This window comes from Nyctibius grandis, chromosome 11 (genome assembly GCF_013368605.1).
Source record: "Nyctibius grandis isolate bNycGra1 chromosome 11, bNycGra1.pri, whole genome shotgun sequence".
Taxonomy (NCBI): domain Eukaryota; kingdom Metazoa; phylum Chordata; class Aves; order Nyctibiiformes; family Nyctibiidae; genus Nyctibius; species Nyctibius grandis.
Window position 1 is genome coordinate 23,097,389 of NC_090668.1, and position 19,755 is coordinate 23,117,143.

Here is a 19,755-nt window from a genome sequence, read left to right on the forward strand (position 1 = left end):
TCACATCCAAAAAGTAAAACAAGCCAAATGAAACTAATAAATTCACAGAACTATGCCAGTAATTCTCAAATTGGCCCAGTTTTTTCTAAAACTTAACTGCTTTCAACAACCAGTCACTTTCAACCCCTCTTTTTTCCCGTGGGCATTTCCAAGAGAGTCTTCCATGTAAAACAGGGACAAGAAAGGTGACTAAGTAAACTTTTGCAGGTCACAGTTCAATACTGCCCAGCCCTAGGCTTTGGCAGAGCAGCCACGCTAGACCAAAAAGTTCAGTCTATGTGTGTCAGACAAGAAGAAAGTACCAAGCTACAACACAGGAACAGCAATCCTGATGCCTCATCTGCAAGCCACAGCAAAACAGAGAACCGTTTGCCACCTCTGAGCTGCAAAAGCAGCCCATTGTTTCTCTACTTGTTTGGATTCACTTCCATCGCATTGATAAAAATTTTGCCAGCTGAACTCATCTACTGCACAGCTAACGTAGGCTTTCTTTGTGAGTAAACTAAAGGATGATGCTCAGACAGTGGATTATGAGCTACACAAAAGCGATGTGCTTTCCAGCCGTACAAACCCAGCTACGGGGAATCCAAACAGGGCGACGAGACCACTTACAGCGCTCCAGCCAACACGCAGGGAAAAGAGCCTTTATAAACAAGGCATTATGAATTATAACCAGGGTCTTGGAAAACATGTTTGTTTCTACAAACGTAACCTGACCAAGTCGATCTTTCTCAGTCAATGCAGTACACAGAGATGACTCCCCAGAGGATTTATGTGAAAGACTTAAGCTCTTTTAGTATTAAAGTTGACTGCATCTTTCTCCAAGTTTCAACAAATGAAATGCTCACTATCCACTCACACTTCAGTAAATCCCCAATTCTATCAGGTGACTAAAGGAGCAAGAAAAACAAAGCCATGCCACCTTCTCGTGTTAAGTCTCTAGACTGTAGTTACACATAAAACAGATGCACAGCAAACGTTTTTTTAGTTTAAAAATCCACAGGTATAGCAAATTCATGTAGGGAACTCTCAAAGGCCATGTCCTTGTCATTGCTACTAAGCTGGCAAACCACAACCTTCTAGCTGGATTACCAGACAAGCAGCATGTGATTCTCCTTCCGCTATTACTGTCTTAAGTGACTTCATCAGATTCACATGCCTACGTATTCTGCATCTCATTTTCCCCGTACATGAGCATAAATTTCCTCCTCTCCCTCCAATGGCATCATCCCACAGCCAAATGCTCCTCAGAATCAGGATGTTCTCCCTGACGTGTAGATTTAAGCATCACTCATTCTAGTTGACTTTATCTTTTCAAGCCGTACCATATTTTCTGAGAAAGGATCCTACAGGACGAACTTTGGTAACGTTCACTCTCAGAAATGTACATAAACCTCTGTCTTTCCAACATTCTCCCACCACAACATTCACATTTCTGTATTTGCTACCCACAAACCAGTTATTCCCGAGGGAGACTGTTCCATTTAAAACAAACAAAATCCCCCCTCAATAAAATTTTTGCTTGCTAAAGGCTTATTTTATTACAGGAAAACCTTCCCCAGTTCTTCTACACCCCAAAGAATAGTCGTGCTCCTAGAAGGCTACAAAAAGCATGATCATAAATATCAAGTGACTAGAGGAAAAAAAAAAATTATCAGCATTGTTTTCCTTCTTTAAAATGAAAATAAATATTTACCAAAACCTTATTCATAATATATTCCTGAGTGATACCTGGCCCAAATGAATCTGACCAAATCTGTCATTTCACGTCAAGTGATGCTTTTTCTGCGCTGTCAGGAGTGGCCTCCTCTTGACGACTGACAGCAGATCAGACAGCAAGTCAGACACTGCAGGACTGGGCCATGGCTGACATGTTTATGAAACAATGAAAGTAAGTCACTCTTCCTTTCTGCAGGCTACCCATTAACTACCACTTAAAGAAACACAAACTACAGAACTGACCTATTTTCCTAGGCCAAATATACATTATTGCTTTGTAACTGAACTTGGCTGGATAAAGACACCAGAAGACGACAAACAGCTTTTACACCACTGTTAATAAAACTCGAAAAAACAGAGACATTGCAACTACAAGTTCAAGAAAGAAGAGGGTTCATTTGTGGGTTTTTTTGGTGGTCATGGCAGATGTTATTTTTTAAACGTCTACTCCCCCTCACAATGAGGAAAAAGCGGTGTCAGGATGCATACACACTGCAGGTTTCTTAGCAAACACCAGAACGGCAGTTCGTGTTCCCAAAGACACACCTGCACCAACATTTTAGCAGATAATTGATTTCACCTTCCCATTCACCTTGCCCATTCACAGATTCACACTGCTTACATACTTTTTACACCTAACTAGACTGGGCTTAGAGACGAGAAAATGGTCTCAAGTTTTGTCTCCTTTTTAATGCAGAGAGCATTAAGTAAAACAGATCATTTCCCAACAGAAATGGATCATGAATGAATTATAAAATAAGATGCCTCACTTATTTTCAACGTTTTAGATGAGTTAAGAGTTTGATTCATACAGCATTTCATTCAAGCTGCTAACAGGTAACATTTGCCTCTCTTGCTAAGATGCATTTAAAAAAAAACCATTTTTTTTTAATTTAAAAAAATCAGGCTTTCCAAGGCAAATATAATCAGTTCACATTAACTAATTCTCCACCAGTAGTGACAGAGCAATATGAATTAATACGATGAAGATTAAGGTCATCAGAATATTAGCTAAAAAGACTAGTTTTGTTCCCTTACTCCAAAAATCTTAATGTATTCTGTTCTTGCCTTAGGTATATGAGTAGATACAGGAAAGAAAACAGGTAGTTAAAAAATGAGACAAGCAGGTATTCCTTCTTGTGTGTATTTCCTTCCTCTACAATACCTCAACTCTTTAAAAAGCATGCTGGAAGAAAAATCTGTAAGCTCTCCTGTTGGATCTTTATACTCAAGGGATGAATGTAAGTCTCTTTTGCTTAATGTGCTTTACATGTGCTTCCAAAAAAACTCCAGCACACCCACCCAAACAGATTTATTTTCCAGAAGCAGCAAGCTGCATGACTGTAATACAGTCCTGCCCATCACTGGTCCAGTGAAATATAAGAAAACAGGGGTGTATAGCAACAAAAATGCATTTAACTACAAAACTTCCAAGCAAGATGCTCATCAGTTCTTCATGTCATATTTAAAAGGCACCTGCAACCACTCACAAACATTAACTGGTACACCACAAGACTCACATTAAGTAAGACTGTCCTCCTTATTGGACAGATGGGACACTGCAACTCAAGTGACTTTCCCATAAAGCAAGGACAGGACAGCGATACAAACTGAGCCCAGACTAACACCTTGAAGTGCGAGATCTTTTTAAATTGCTGCCCACACAAAGACACAGAGCAGACACAAACACAATACATCATCCAGAATACAGGTAGAGCCCTTCAAAATTCAGACACGCAAGAACAAGTTCAGATTAATCTAAATACTGTGATATAATCAAACATTTTAAAATACTGAAAAAGGGAACAAAAAAAAAATCAGTTTAAGGATTATTCAAAGTATTTTATGAGGAGAACAACAGTAATAAATTACCTTACTTCTCTTACCAGGGATAGTCACTACAATTTTAAACCCATAACTATGTAAATTTCTGTACACAGAAAACATTAAATACAAAACAAGCTGACATGTTTCAAATCATTATCAGCAGTATTTAGCACATAAATTAACACAGACACAAAGTGTCTACAAACCTTTATTTTTAAACTGTTGGGAATGCAGTAAATTATTAAATATTTTTTCTCTTTACCCACAGGAAAAATGCAAGAATATAGAGCATAAGGTGCGTTGCTCGTCATCTTTCTAAAACTAATACACTTAATACACATCAAATGGGCTGGGACAGAGCACTTCATCTTGCAGAAAGGTATCTTAAAAAAAAAACCAAACCAAAACACAAAAAAAAACACCACCAAAAAAACAACCAGACAAAAAACATGGCAAGGCAAGACTAGACAATCATTTGTCTGTTGATATTTTCACGATACCAATGACCCAACGATGGAGCTTCTGAAAGATGTAACAAGATAACACTAAGTTATTCTTAAGAGGAAAAATACATAAGGCTTCTTTCACAATCTTCAAATTAGCCACTCCAGTTTTGCGCCCTTTTAGATCCTTAAAAGCAGGCAGCATTATTTTCCCCATTCCCAAATCAAAACTTTCCAAATGAGGCATGACAAAACAAGCTGAAGTCCCAAGTTAACTCACGCAGCAAGCTACAGGCATGCAGGGGAATCTGTTGTGCCAGTGCGGTTCTCAAAAACATTGTTATCACGGAAAGCGCTGACATCCAGCATTTAATCTACCATCAAAACTGAAGTCTACATTCTCTCTCACCAGTACCTCCACAACTCCGTTGCAGTACAGACTGATCCATGCTTTAACAAGACATATTAGAAACTAATTAAATTTATTTTCTGGTTGATTTTTGGACTCAAATAAAACATGTCCCTAGGCTACAACCAGCAAGAGATTCCTCACTTAGAATTAAATTACTGGTTACTTTTCTGCACTCCTTGTTGGGGTTAAAAAAAAAAAAGTGCCTGGGGTTCCACAAGGCCTTTCTCCTGCCATAAAACAATCAAAACTCCGTGGCCATTTTCCCACCCAAACAATAAAAGCAATAAACACTATTCAGGCATTCCCCAAACTCATGGATTAACAAAAGAGGATGAAGGGCGTGGGGGGTAAAATGAGGTCTGACAACAACAAACCCTGGGGTACACACAGGACTGGGGAGATTCCATAAACCCAATTACAGCCACGTGACCCTCGCGCGGGCTGAAATTGCTCTCGAGCCCACAAAATTAGAGGAGAGTTTACACGCAGGAAGAGAGCCTGCAACAACTCTGTTTCCATCGCGTATTTGCGAAGGGCAGCACAGGACAGGCTCAGCTGAGGCGCTGCGCTGACTGACCAGGCAGGCGTGGGAGGTGGAAGGGAAGGCAAGGGGAGAGAGGAGAAGCTCTCCCATTGCTTATGGTTGGTACAAGCGGGCTGTACGAACTACATCGCCAGTGACTGCGTTCCTCCAAAACTGAATTATTCTGGTTGCGAGAGGGGGAGCAACTCTGGAAAGGGATGGTTCTGAACAGAGCGAAGGCACTTCTGATGAGATGGCTCTGCGCTGGGATGCGAGTGCAGCATCTTTCCCACCTCCCTCTGCTTCCGGGGCATATCATCAAGATCCAGACACTGGTTTTGGAGCTTCTACTGTGCAACACAGCGAAGTCACAGTATCTACCCACCGGCTGGCTCCAACGGGAGTTAAATGGGACCCAATTCCACTGTTAAGCTGGTTTTTTTTTCCCCAGTCATCTACAGAAATAGGTGCAGTAATCAAAGGCTCTATGTCTTCCAGGCTTAAAAAAGGAAAAAAGCAATGGAAAGGCCCAATGAAACTCCTGTTGAAGTCAACTGGAAGATCAGTTTTAAGGTGCCTGCTTACATAAATAAATCCAGTGCAACTGGACAATCTAGAAATTACTACTGTAGATGAAAAAAAGCCACTTTTGGTTGGCCGGCTATAAATCAAGCAATTTAAAAATCAGATACACAAATGGCATAAAAGCCTGGGTATAAACAGCCGTGTCAAGTGCATTGTCTGTCTTTAAGTGAATTATATTAACGAACTAAAATTGTTTGGTTGTTTTCACACCATGAGACAATGTTTACACTTGGCAAAATCCTCTGGCCTAGATTTTCAAATAGGACTACTGGTTTCAGGCACCTTATGTTTGAGCTGTCACCCTGCCCATCAGAGCGCTGCAGACCAGAACACTTCGTAAGATAAGTAAAAGCAATCAGGGTATCTCACCAAAAAACCCAAATTTCACCACTTTTTTTTTTTTAAATTATCATATCCAGAAAGAGTTGAGCCTCTCTCCCAGGAAATGTTCGTAACAGATATAAATCATTAAAATGAGAATCCAAACATTACGTTAAAGTAGGGATCCTCTGCTTCATATAAAAACAACACACTGGTGACACAAGTAGTAGGAAACAAGACAAGAAATCAGTGGCAAGGCTGCAGTACAGTTCTGTCAATGATAGAAAGCCGATATATACAAAAATCTTTCCTATAGATGGGCAGATACCTTTTATTTTATCAATCTTGTCCTAGGATGGAGCAAGATGCAACAGGATGCAATCACAGAGAAACACTTACCATTAATTTAGAATCCCTGGTTTGTAAACTGGTTTTGGCAGAACATCCAGAGAGTGAGAACACGACAGGAGCAAGAGATGCTTCCATAATGAAAGTTCACTGAGGACAGATCTCCACAAACTCATCTCAGTCTACACTTTACCTGAGGCTGCCGATACGTGCACCGTTGTGACTCAAGCTACCAAACAGTTTGTCCACCCAAGGCACAGCCCAAAACAGCAGCAGGAAGGGATGTAAGAAAAGGTTTGTGCGTAATAATATGAAATACTGCTTCTTTGTCATTTCAGTTAGGCAGCAGCCTGAAGATCACTTGCACTCTTCGTGTTTTATCAATATCTGCAAAGGCCTTTCACACCAGCTAACTGGAGATCAGCATTTCCTTTGTTTTGACAGGAAGCAACAAATTTGTCAGACAGAGGTATCATTTAAAAGTCACCTGACACTATAGAATTCAAAAGTTTTGAATCATTACTCTACTCTGGAGGCTTTCTACAGCTCCAATTCACAACAGTACTGATGACAAATCAAAACGCCCTCTATAATGCATGCTGCAAAGCAGACCATCTGGCCCAGAATATTTTTCTCTACAATTACTATTTTCTTGCCTTGTCCTATACAACAGGTAGTGAGAAAATAGACTAAAACATGTCAACAGAGGTCTTCCAAAGGAAATGCACATAGAGCAGACCCTCAGGAATACTTTCCTCACCTGCTACAGATGTAAGAGTCATTCAAGTCCAGATAATGTTTTATCTGGAAGTCACTTTGAGAAACAATTCCCTCATATAATTAAGGCAGCTTGGCTCAGGAAGCACTGAGGCAAAGTCAAACAAACAAGTTTGCAATCACTGTCTAGCTTGTATCCATCGCTGGTGTTCAGGACAGAATGGCTTGCTAAACCAGAGTGCCTGGTCCCTGTTGAACTGGTTCATCACTTGCCTCTGGGTGTCCCATTAGCTCTCACATCTGCAGCAGCACAAACACTCTGTTTTTATTACTTCTGCTAATCTTATTTTCCACATATTACATATGACAGTTTAAGTGTTTGTAACTGCAGCATACAGGTAGGTTAAACCACACCTACTTCACAAGAATGGAAAAAAATTACTAGCACAACAAAGCACTTAACAAGAAAAAAAAAGTTTAATACCTGTTTCACCTAATTTTACTGAAGAACACATTACTATAATCACATCTGTAGACAACTCCTCTGTTGGTTACTGCAATCACTGCACTACCATTATTGCTGCAGACTGTCTTTCCATGCTACAGTGACGAGATCTACCTTCTGAACCTGCTCCTCTAGGTAATGGAGCTCAAGGTCTCTCTCCAGATACTTCCTGGCAATGGCCCAAGCTACCCAGGAGATGACCTCTCACTGCTGTGACTGCAACCTCCCACAGCAGCTGCATTTTGCTAGTCAGTCACTGGGAACCAGGAAAAAAAAAAAAAAAAAAAAAAAAATCTTAAAAGCATAGAAAGCAGAACCTTCATGTAAACTGACCCCAGAAATTAAAATGACCAAAGACCTCATGGCTTCCAAACTAATGTAGAAATATATTCCTCTGACTCTAGCTCTCCTGAAATTACTTTTTCATCAACAAGACACACCCACTCACCCACACAAACCAAAACAAGCCCAACACAAACCCTATAAATTTAATCAAGGAAGGAAGAGTGAGCATGAGATGTTTATTTCTATTTTTAAATACTTGGGTGGTGCCCCAATGCTCCTTGCCTAGATAGATAACTAACTAGGTGCTCCAGAACCGTGAGATCCAGGGCGCAATCTGGCACGAGCAGGCACATCCAAAGAGCAAAACATCAGAGCAGCTCAAAAGGCTATTAAGAAAGCTATTAAGAAAGGCTTTTGAAATAATTGTTTCCTCTAAGCCAGGACAGAGAGTAACTTGTGGTGTTGTTGCAGAAAAGAAAAAGTACATATATATATATACACACACACACACACACATATATATATCTATATATATATGTACTCAAGCACACCAAAATGCTCAAAGCAGCACTATGGTTTACAGAGAACAAGACAGTCTCCTCCTTGTTCCCACAGTTTGTTTCTGCCTCAAGCGAAGCTGGTTGCCACTCTGGTTGCTCTCTCCCTCACCCAAATGGTTTGCATAGCAGATCTGCTGAAACATCAAGTTTTAACCAGGCCCTAATCCTGCTGACTTTTCTCGCAAAACTGCTGGAAAGGAATTCCTCCTGGCAGCTGCAGTGCCTCTGCTCATTAGTTTACCAAGCAGCAGCAGAACGAAATAGACAGGCACATCACTTCTGCCTGCTGCAGAGAACAGCACTAAGGACCAAACAGGCCAAGGGAAGGCTCCCAGTTTCTCGAGTGCATCTTGGAAGGGGAGGACAGAAAAGGCAGAGGTCTTGAAAGGAAGACAGGAGCACGGCATGCAAGAACCCAGGCAAGTTACTGCCACACTTGCTGCTGTTGCTGGGAACACAAGCTGGGAGGAAACTCTCCTTTTCCTTCACCCTTTACCAGTAGGATTTGGGGGTGGGAACGTCGTTGTGTTAGGGTTTTTTTTAACTCCTGCTTTAAAGCATTGTGTTTAACCAGGCATGGCACAGAGTTATTCACACGAACTCCAATGTCTCCTGGATACTAGAAGAATGAGGAGGATAACATTGCAAAATAGCTGTCCACTTGCTCATGACATTCTTTGTCCAGACAGCACCCTCGCATACAGGTCAGATCATGCAGCCCACTCCGCAGATAAAGAAAAGCAAACATTTTTGCTTCTTGCTATACAATTTCATTGAAGTAGCCTTATTACAGATACTGTTTATTAAGCATGCTTAATGTAAACAAAGTACATCTCTTGGAGGATCTGCACAGAGCTTTGCACCATTTATGGTGACTGGTAAGCCCCATATTGTTCAGTAATATTTTCTCCTCTTCCCTCATCCCAGGCTGGCTACCATTTAATAAATATTTAATAAGTAGACAAGAAAAGCAAGAAAGCTTCACAGCTTGACTTTTTCAGGTACTACATGCATGATGTTGAACTTATCTAATCAGGAAGCATATGGACACTGTATCCAGAGCTCTAACAGCACACCACAGGTACAGCACACAGATCTGAGTATGATTAAAACAGTGCCATGCTGCAGCAACGCCAGTTCACACGAGTAAAATGTTCCTTTTAGACCAGTCAGCCCAGTTCTCCAGCCACAAGAAGCTAGAGGCTGGGACCTGCAATCGCCACAGGTTTCAGTGTCCTACCACTTTTACCAGGCACTGCCATACTGGAAGATTTCCACTGCGTTCCCCACTCCAAAAATGCCCTCTCACTCTCTCTTACCTGCATTTCACTTTTCTCCTAAAGAGACCATCTGCCACACAGACACAATTCTAACCGTAACAAGAAGCTTCCTAAAGGTAGAAAAAGAATAAAATCTTTGCCTTGGAAGAACACTAATTCTTCCATCTGTAAGATACATTCCAATTACTTATATTCTCCTGTGAACAACTTGATCCTAAACCAGACCTTGAATTTAGCGAGATCTCTACAGCTGGTTTGCTGGAAGGGGTATTTCTCTTCCCTGCCACCACTCTCCATCTTCTGCAGCAAGGTATTACTGATTATCTTCTCTTCTACAGAAAAGAAATGGATTCACACAGACAAACAACTGCAGTGAGCAGAAGAGGAAGAACGCTTCATCTCTGAATTAAGGATTTGCATACTGGATTTTATCTGTAACACCCACTGCAGTATTTTATCCCAGACTCTCAGATCACAGAAGACAGAGCAGACAGTGACTCACTGCAATTTCAGTTCTGCGTGTAGTGTTTCACGTGGACCAGTCAGTTCTGATCCTGCCAAACAGCCTTCACCAAGCACTTAAAAAGTAAAGCATCTTCTCTATGAGAGAGCTCCTATTCCCGTGCTGCCTTCATGAGCAAAGCTCCAGAGATGGAAGGGAATTTAGTCAGCGTTTCCCCTTTGTGTTGTAATGATTTAAGATTCAATTAATACTACATGAGGACGCACTAATTCTGAAACACCTGCCTTAGTGATAACCAGATTAAGACCTCCAAACTTGCTCCACTCCAAACAGCAACAGCCTGCCAAATGACAGCAGTTGTCAATATCGACCAGCTGGATGACGGGTTTTCCGTTAAATCCTAGACCACTCTTTAAAGAGGATTCCCCACAAAACAGGAGGGGGAAAAAAAAATTTAAAAATAAATTAAAAAAAAAAAAAATCACTTGACAGCTCTGAATTTGTTTAGCCAGAAGTCACAGCTCCTCCTCTGCACACTTTGAATGTTGGAGATTGGCAATGCTCCTATCAGATCCTTTCAAATCCCTTAAAGGGAAGAGAGATAAAGCCAAATACAGGGTAACACCACCCACAGAGACAGAGCTACTCTCTCGCTAATCGATATACTGTGCTCACTAGAGAACGGCTTGAAGATAGATTTTTGGTGCAAAAGGCTGGGTAGGGTGGGGGGAAAAGAGCTAAGCAGCTGGTTTCATTGTGAGAAGAGCCAATAGGTCTGGGGTTTCTCTTTCCCCCTCCCTCCCCTAAATAAAACAGGGGTTTCTTTGGAATAGTTTGGGTTGCGTGAAGCTTCCCGGATGAACACAAAGTGCCTCAGAATTAAGACCACGCTTCTTTGAAGTCTAGAGAAGAATCTTTAGACCGGTGTGCCAGCCCAGTAATTAACAAAGCAAAAGACTTTCCTGCCTTTCTAATGCCACAGAAACTACTTCAAGCACAGAACAAGGAGCTGGGTTTTTGTGTTTGTGGTTTTTTTGGTTTTTTTGTTGTTTTTTTTTTTTTTACCTTTACACCCCTTCATCACACTCACATATCATGACCTATTCGAACCACACTTAAAAGCTCAATCCGAGTGCTCAGTGATACATAACTTCCATTTTAGTGAAACAATCCATCTGCTCCATGTGACTCAGAGCCTGCTTTAAGAATGCAATACTGTTTAGGCCAACGGTTGCACCGCACAAAGTGTTTTGTTCACATGCATTCCTTCGGGATGACAGAGCCTATCCACGGCTGTAACGGTTGGGGCCTGTGGTTTTTTCCCCTCATCCGCTGAATGCTGCAGTGACTAAGCTGACAAAAATTCCTAGCCAATTATAAACCCACTTAAAGAGACAGGCAACCCCCCTGCAACCTTCTCTTGCCATCCTATACGGGAAGTTTCTATACATAGAAAAACATCTCCTCCTCCCAAGGCCTGCACCGATATAAAAGACTTTCTCTGCGCGCTCAACACTTCAAACATGCTTCCTAAATGGCATCATTTCCCAAAACTGTAGGCTTTAATCATCCATATACATCCCTCACACATCAACCAGAAAAAAAAACACAAAATATGAAGAAAAAAAACCCTCAACTGAGTTACGCTAGTAAAAAGAGAAGCCAATAACGGAGGGACGATGGACACGCTGGGAAGAGGAGTCTCAACAGCTATAGAGCACTGTTTATTAAGAAGGGAACAGTTAAGTGCCTATAAACCCAATATGTTGCAACAAGGAAAAAACACATCAGGAAGGTCACACTGGCGTACAAACTAGAAGTTTGATCCACCTAAGAGCATAAGCTGAACTTCAACTAGCACCGACGAGAACTTTGAGTTGCCTCTCGAATCCCCCTGAACATGCAAATCAGCAACCAGATTCCAAAAAACCACCAGCCTTTTTCCAAGAGGGATCCTCAAGTCACATGCTGAACTCGTTCTCGCCTACATTGTCAAGGGCTATACAAATGCATTTAATAATTAGCCAGGGCATACAGAACTACGCTTTGGGCAGGTAACTACAAGTTCACTTTGCCCAGTGAGAAACAGTAAACAAAACAAAAAAAAAAAAAAAAAAAGAAGAGAACAGCATAGGGTTTCTAGCTTTAGAAAGCCAGGTTATGGGCACCTCACACCCTTACCATTTCATGGTGGGCAAACTACTTGCTAAATCATTTTTAGCACTCGGCTGACAGCACATGCACATTCCATTCCAAACACTGAAAACTTCGCTGGAGAGGGGGAGGAAGAGACAGTCGGCAACTGAACCAGGCTGAGTTCACCTCAGAAGAAAAAGCCAATTCAACAATCTGTATTAACATACTATTAGCCGAGCATCTTTTTATTACAAGTTAATTCTCAGAGCCATAAACAGACTTGAGAAGGAAATCACACTATTAGTGGGAAGGAAGGCTAAACAAAGGCTGTTTCATCCCTGTTTAACACTGAAAAACTTGTTTGCCACATGAAAACCACTTATGAAAATGCTTAAGGACAATTCATCCCTACATTCATGTGTGTTTGGGGAAGGAAAAAAAGGAAAATGGTGCCTACTATTCAAAATTTTTAGAGGGCATGATTCCTATCCAGGGTTGAACCTAAGTTTTACCTTTACTTCTCATGAAAAGTAGGCTGGCAAGTTCAGCGAGACTGCTCACATGCCCACCTCCAAACCTCCTTCAGCCCATTTCAGCCAAATTCAATTGCAGATCAGTCATCACAAATGATGTATTTCTATACATTCCATGAAAATGGACAGCTGGATGGAGGGCAGATTTTTTTTTTAGGGCCTCCACCAAGACAAAAAGACTGCGGCTCAAGTTCACCCCTTGTTACAACACACATACAAGCATTGTGTCAAAGCAGAAGCCCCCAGGAAAGCCAGTAACCCACTACACGCCGGACTCCTTGCGTGGATAAGAGCCACAGAGAACTGTGGAAAATGCTAAGCCAGGCTGCGCTTGCCTTGTCCCTGCGACATTTGCAAGAACACAGCAAAAACACAGCTTTCTTCTGGTTTTACACTTGACATTTCCCTGACATTTTCCCTTTAACGCTGCTAGCTATTCCCAGGTCCCAGTTGTTTTGCACGTTCATCATAAAATTAAAGTCTTACATTACATGTAATTAACTATCCAATACAACTGTCTATTCTATTAACAAACATTCGTCTAATATATATCAATGGGGCGTGGAAGTCCACGTTAAGCAGGTGAATCAAAGACTTGCTTCAAGTTTAGACGTATATTTAATTTCATGGATTTAACATGGTACTGCTGCACAGGAAGGTAAAACAAAAAATAATTCTCTAAACAACACATCATCCTCAGTCTCCTCTAGGATGAAAGCAAGTCTCTAAGAACAGCAGAAGTGTTGCAAGTAAAACCAAAAGCACCGTTTCCAATCCTAGCTAGCGCCAGATTATCAAATTTCTGAAATGTCACTAACATCTAGTATCTTTGAAAGTACCTTTAGGATGTTACTGACGTTTTAAAGTACTCTTTTTTTTTAAAGTTTGAAATAAATGAGCAACATCTTAGAAACCCTCACTGAATGTGACTGTAGACATCATCTTCGTATCCCCCCCTGCTCCACAGCCTCAGGCCCCTTGGGCTACAAAGTCCTTTCCCCTCTCCCATATAACGAGAGGTTAGACCAGGACTTCTTTCCAAGCACTACACAATAAAAGATTGCACACTGTATGTGTGACAAGCTAGTGATGCTTTTGTATCTGCTTGTAAGAAGGACTGGCGTTGTTTTTCTTCCCCACCCTTTACCATAGAGCATCAGAGAAACTGAACTGAGGAATTAACATACATGCAACCTATAAAACCAGGGAATTACTACTTCCTGTAAGTGATCTCCAATTATATTTTTATAGTGTTTTTTTTCTGACAGTGGAGCAGTTGTTTGGCATGAGAATTCAAGTAAATCCATATTGTAGTAGCAATAAAAATTACTCATGATTTCAAAGTTTCATGAAGCAGAAATCTGAAGCCATGAAGACAGGTGCAGTGGGGATCGGGAAGGGCCTTCTGTCCAGGTTCCAATCACAGCACGCTCTTGTTCAACTGCAAGTATAAGATGTATTTACATAAAGCACAAAAAACTCTGCCTCTGCTTCCTAGCCTGAGCAGGTTTGTTGTGGAGTTAACTTCAGAACTGCTAATCCTCATTCTTCTTAAATCAGAATGGTCTCTATGCAAAATAGAGTTTATATTACTCAGAATAAATGGGCATATACATTTAACCACCCTGACCATCACTTACAAGGTATTGTACTTCCACTGAAATCATGGCACCATTTACTGTATCATCCCACTACACAGGGATTACCCCTCCCCAGTATCAGAAACAACACCAAAAGAAATACATTTCTCCAATAGCATGGATGGTCACTAGAATATGGCTACACATCACCCGGTGAACATAAACACACCTCTGGACTGACAAAGGTAAAGCAAATTGAAGCAAGTGTAAAATACGATGTTTTCTAAGGAGAAAAGTGTGTCTCTGTGTGTACATGTGAGTAGAAAAGACACAAGGTATTTTCAAAAACCCTAACAACACTTCGAACTCTCTTTTATTCTTTATTCCGAAAAGTGGGGAAAAGGTCTAAACTTTTTAGAGGATTTTTAAAAGGTTTTTTTAACGCATGGCAAAGTGTCATTGATGGACCTAGTTAATTGCATCATGTCTTTTAATACTGGATAACAAAATTCCAAAATTTTAAGTCCTCTCAAAAACACTACACATCTTCTTGCCAGAAGAAACTAGGAAGCCAAGATGAGTATTCAACATTAGCACTTAGGTTTTGGTGACTAGTGCAGGCTGCAAGATTCAAGATATTCTTCCCAGGTTATGGCACTTTGCAACAGAACAAAGAAAAACTGCAAGTATACATTTGTTTAATTTTAGCCCTTTTCTCAGAATATAAACCACTGCTACAGTAATTAACTGCAGATTGGCCTCAACTGCTCTGTGGCCATTCCAGCTTACTAATTAAATATGCTCTCACAGCCATAATAAAAATTCTGGGAAACCTCTGGCTCAAGAGCAGCCTTCTCAGGAGGGGAGTGAAAGTCAGGAAAAAACTTCATTCAGAACCAAAACACTAACAAAATTTTTTGTAACATGCTCCAGATTTTTCTAACTCAGTGACACCAACTGCGCCTTTTACAATTTTTTTTTTTGTCTACCCTTCTGTTTATTCCTTTCAGAAGATGTTTATTTGCTGGAGAGTTTGCACACCAACTAAACGGACAAACAACCTGTCCATTTCAAAATATGTTCAGGTTTATATGATACTTTTTTTTTTTTAACCCAACAAAGGTAGGACTGGTGTTACATGGGCTAGTTTCACTTAACATTATATCACATCAAATTAGCTTGCTAAGAGAGTAAAACTTTTAAAGCATGTTGCCCTATGCTGATACACGCAATTTCTACTCTGTTTCAGGGTTTAAGAGAAAACACAAAAAAAAAAAAAAACACAACCAAAACCCGACACTTAAATGAAGCAGCAAACAGAAAAAAGCATGCAGATGTAATTTAAAGCAAAATAAGTGCAATATGATTCGGCACCTCTGGCTCCCAACTTCTTCCTCTCGCTCTCTTCACGTCTACATAGTTCACATATGTTCCATATTTCTAAGGGACAGGGGAATATAGTGAATACTCCTCAGAGAGGGGAAAACAAGAAGGAGAGGAGGGGGGAAAAAAAACCCCAGCACATGGTTTTCACCACTATTCTGCTGAATCAACAGGGAGCAGATTCCCAGATGGCGTATACTGGTAAGCACCGCACAAGTCAATGAAGCTGTGTCAAACGATACCAGTCAACTGCATTATCTTCTGAGCTCCGTGTAAACAAACAGGAGCAGATTCCGAATATTTGTGAGAATACATCATGTTACTGTCTCCGTATGTTTAAACATTTTAGTAGAAGGTACATATGGACCACTCTTCCCACTCGCTGTCATTCTCTCCCTCCTGCTTCTCGTTCCCCTCATACACCATATTTTTTCAGGCCACTGTCAAACCAATTCAAAAGGAATAAGGATACATTTTCATTAAAAACATTTCGTGCTTAGCTGCCATCTGCTTCTTTATCAGCCTCCAAATCCTCACGTGCCTTTTCCATGGTCTTCAGTTTCACACATTTGGAAGCTGAAAGTTTTCTTCTGTTGTATTGTGAAGCACAGTCCACGTGAGCTATTGTTTTTCATGTCAAATTCGCCTCTTTTGAAACAAGCACTTAATGCTTAAAACCCTAATCCATGTTCTCTCTACAATGCCAATTTAAACCTACTTTTTTTATGCCAGTGGCAAATCTAATCTTAAAGGTCCCTCATGCACTTCAGACACTCACCATCACTGTTTTTATGGGAAGCGTGGCTATTTCATCCCCTTTGTGCAGCACTATAATTTGCTCTCCCACTAAGGGAGGACCCCAAGTTCTAGACTGTGCTCTTGTCCTCTCACACAGAAGCTACAGTTAAATCTGTTATTCCTTCATAGCAGATATTAACAGTCTGTCCTCCCTACCACCAGACCCCTAGTCTTTCTTTTATCCAAGTAGGAAAGCAATGGGCTTCAGCTAACACTTCACAGAGTGCATCTCCAACTTAACCGGGGGGTGGATGGAGAGCGGACAAATAAATAAGATGAAGTTAAGAAAGAAAGAAAAAACCCCACCCATACACCATAGATCTGGCATATGGACCACTGCTAGTTTTGCTATTACTTTCCCAGATAAAACAGTTTGCCTAGTTCATTTCTTACAGCCCCAGCAAACGCGGAAGTGTCTTAGGAAGCGCTGGGTGGACTTGTTTGAAAAACAACACAAAGGTTATGGTAGACAAGGGATCCTAAACTTCCAGGCAGGCTTTTAAGGTTGTAATTTACATTTGGTTTCTGCAGGCTTACAAAGGCGTAGTGACTAAGGCAGCAGACCTCAAAACTTAGTTATAAGCCAAAGGAATACAGAAAACAACAAAAGTTTTCTTTACAGTAGACCAATGAACAGGCAAAGCAAGCGTGTCATCAGAGACTACTCGTTTATGGGGTACAGCAGGAACAGTTTTTCTTGTTCTCACATCAATCACTGAGTAAGATGCAGGAGCTTCCATAAACATTTCCAGCAGTCACAACTGCCAGGAAAAAAAAAAAAAGGCCATAATCTTATTTGTATGTCTGGACGCTCAGTTTTTATCTTTTCCATCTCTACCTGTGCCCCAAAGCACAACCACTGATGCAAACAACTTCAGTACTCTCCTTTTATCTTGAGGGAGTCTTCTATGTGGACCTGCAACCCAAGTGAAATACAGCTGGCATTTGATATGCAGCAAGAAAAGTAGGTGCAAGTCAGAGAGTCGATAGCATGCCAAACCCAACACAGCATGCCGCTGCTCCAAAGCAAGCAAACTAGTAAGGCTGCTGCCTTGGGGCACTTGAAGGTAAAGGAATGTATACTACACAGAAACCAGTGCAACAAAACGGGCAGAGAAGTCGCTGACGCTTTATGCTGAACCTTAAAAAATGGGGGGGGGGGGGGGGGGTGTGGAGAAATTAAAAGTTACAGCTTCTTTGTAGCTTGTTCTACTATAGAAATGTCAATGGATTATTCTAAGTCAAACACACCATATCCTTCCCTCTCTCCTCCCTCCACCCTCAACGTTGTATTGAAGGAAGCACAGGTTCTTCCTTTGTTTGTGAGCAAGAAAAAGAAGGAAAAAAACAACTTCCACTCAACGGCAAAACTAAACAGAAGCCAGGCTTCTTAAAGTACTAAATGTTCCCACCAACCTTTACCCACCACCTTGAGATCTTTCAGTGTAAAGCCTAAACAAGGACAAAAGAGTTTTAATATACACTCCTCCACAGATCCAGAGTGAAGAAAAATAAAAAGGCATAAAGGAACCCTGAGTGATAGACAGCATTTTCAGTTTAACATTACTGTGACGCACAAGGAGAATGTCAAGGTTAAATTAGATACTACACTGGAAAAATATTGCCTGGAAAATAACATAGGTCTCATATCTCTACTGGTAGGAAAATGCAGATTTAAACACTCAGTAACTTAAAAGTCCTTGCTTCTATTCTTTTTCATATCTTGTGTAATTTTGTACTGCAAGAGTGCTCTCCAGATCAGGAGTTCATTGCCAAAGCATCCAAGCAATCTAGCGGGACAGACAAAAAGCTTCCTTTTGAACAACTGCACAGTTACACCTCCCTTGTTTTTCTTCAGAATGGGAGTACTTTGGGGGTTGGTTGGTTTTTATTTTTTTTACATGAGCGTCTGGCAAATTTAAAGTTGTCTTCCTTGAAGTCAGTAGCTTATCATGACAAACAGTTAAATAGGTCCAACTTTCTCACTCCTTTTATTGATTAGAACTTGATCATTTCTTTATATGCCCTGCATCCTAAGATACTCTAAACCTACACTGTTTTTCCACAGTGTAATGCTCTTAACAAACCTTTCAAGGTTCTTTTCCAATACTTGCTTTCTTCTTCACAATCTCTCAAGAAAGGAAGATGAAAGCATATAGGAAAAGAAAAGCATTACCTACACCCTTGCCTTAAAAGCGCTGCCATCAATCACAGTATAACTATGACCTCATCTTATTTAAACAGATCTCATGTGCATTTAGGATTCTAATTATTTTAACATTCCCCTAGAAGTCAACAAGTTTTTCTTGCACATTACTTTTGTCTACTCCAAATAGCCAGAGCACAGAACAGAAAGCAAGTAAGTTGTTATATCTGATTAAATACACTCGAGTTACATCCATTCGAACTACCAAAGGCAGGGAGGTTGCACAGGAATCACCTAGGTCACCCTCTGTAGACAACGGAGTCACACACTTTTAATGAAGTACATAAATTTGTCCTGTAGAAGCCTAACGACTCATAGCAACACACGGTGAGAAAGTAACACAGCTCACTTCCCTCTCCTTGCACAAATCATAAACTAACAGGCTGAGGGGTTTTCTTTGTTTAAAAACAAACTTTATTTCCTATAAGAATTATTGATAAAGGCATAGCCCTACAAATGCCTTTTTCAGAGATATTTTTGTCATGTGTTGACTGAAACTGCCCTTCAAGGTATTTAATTTCAGTTGTAATTGAACATGAGGACTTCACAAGCAACTGATGAGCTACTTAGAAAAAACAGTGTCCCCAGATGAAGGTAACCTGAATATAGCCCTGTTCCCATTTTTTCCTCACGCTGTGGTGTTTCCTATCATTATAGCAGCTTTGGTCAAGACTGCAAGTGGAATTTAGGAACTGTTCCTCACAGTGACGACTGCTTGTAATTAAGCCCTACTGATACTGCAGGGCTCAGCTTTCGTAAAGTTACAGGACGAACTCAAAAAGCCTGCCATGTAATCATGTTATTTGAGTAAACTATGTATTTGTTTACTCTATTTTTAAAAAGTGAGAAGAGATCAGGTTTTGTTTTTGCTAATACTTGCTATAAAGACATAAACCCCATCACACCAGATAAGAACAAAAAGGGCAAGGTTAATTTCACCAAGAGTCAAGATATCCATTGACCCTCTGACGCTACAGACTGTACCGTAAAAACTGATTTCAGTAAAAAAAAGTTCTTACGTACAGAATTTACCATTAGAGGAATTTCTGAAGGTGCATGCCAAGGGAGGCAAAGAACAAAGTCAAAATAAGTCCAGTTAACAGCTTCAGTACGGCAATGACGCTGGCACAC

At 40.6% G+C, this 19,755-nt stretch overlaps 1 protein-coding gene across 1 annotated transcript in view; it reads right to left on the bottom strand.

Moving 5' to 3' along the window:
* The window catches only part of IGF1R (insulin like growth factor 1 receptor), a 190,619-nt gene that overhangs the window by 139,860 nt on the left and 31,004 nt on the right, over positions 1-19,755 (bottom strand). The gene's annotated exons all lie outside the window — the stretch shown is intronic.